The 770-nt window shown below is 39.7% G+C and overlaps 1 long non-coding RNA gene across 1 annotated transcript in view; it reads right to left on the bottom strand.

Annotated features, from left to right (window-relative positions):
- LOC123970093 overlaps positions 1-770 on the bottom strand; it is a 2,763-nt gene that overhangs the window by 1,800 nt on the left and 193 nt on the right. The window lies entirely within an intron of this gene.

Raw genomic sequence — 770 nt, 5'->3', positions numbered from 1 at the left:
GTCGACGTAATGTTCAATGCGACACACACACCAGCGATCCACACAGCTTTCTCTTTCATAAGTTAAAACATTTCAACATTCCTCAGAATGTAAAGACAGATAAGCGGTATAAAAACCTTCCAGCTGTGTTTTCCTCTGCCGTTGTTGCTGCAGCGGTCTGTGTGACGGCGGGAGCAGAGGGCTCTGTGAGCGGGCGGCTGGCCGGCCTCACACGCTCCTCCCGCTTCTTATGGTGTATAATGAAAGTGCTGCATGGGATGTTAAAGATGATTTGAAAAGATAAAAACTAAACTGACATTTTTGTCAGAAACACTGTTTATTTATAACAGAACTTTAATACAGAGAAGAAAATGATTTGCTTTAGAAACAAGAGAAAAGAATAATAAATTATTTTTGTCTAAGAAAAAATCCACAATTAAAGCAGCAGGATTAAAACTTTGTAGGCCTGTATCATTTTTGTGCACTTTTGGATTGTTTGTTTTGGATCTGCATTTCCTCAGAGCTCTGACTGGATTTGTGTTGATCATCATGAACCTCTGGTACCTCTGAGTAACTGGAGATACTTCCACCCGAAAGGAGTACACAGGTCTTTATTTTAGTAGATTATTCCCATACAAACGCATCTTCTGCTTTCTTATAGCATGAGTACTTAGGCTATAATAAAACATAGAATCAACTCTGGAAAGGCAGCCTAGTTGTGATATGACGATATGATGTGACATAAGGGCAGCCCTGCTAGTAGTTTGTGTTCTTTTTTAAACACCACCATG

This window comes from Micropterus dolomieu, linkage group LG01, assembly GCF_021292245.1.
Source record: "Micropterus dolomieu isolate WLL.071019.BEF.003 ecotype Adirondacks linkage group LG01, ASM2129224v1, whole genome shotgun sequence".
NCBI classification, from domain to species: Eukaryota; Metazoa; Chordata; class Actinopteri; order Centrarchiformes; family Centrarchidae; genus Micropterus; species Micropterus dolomieu.
Note: the sequence above shows the minus strand (reverse complement) of the source record. Positions and strands in the feature narration are given on the sequence as shown.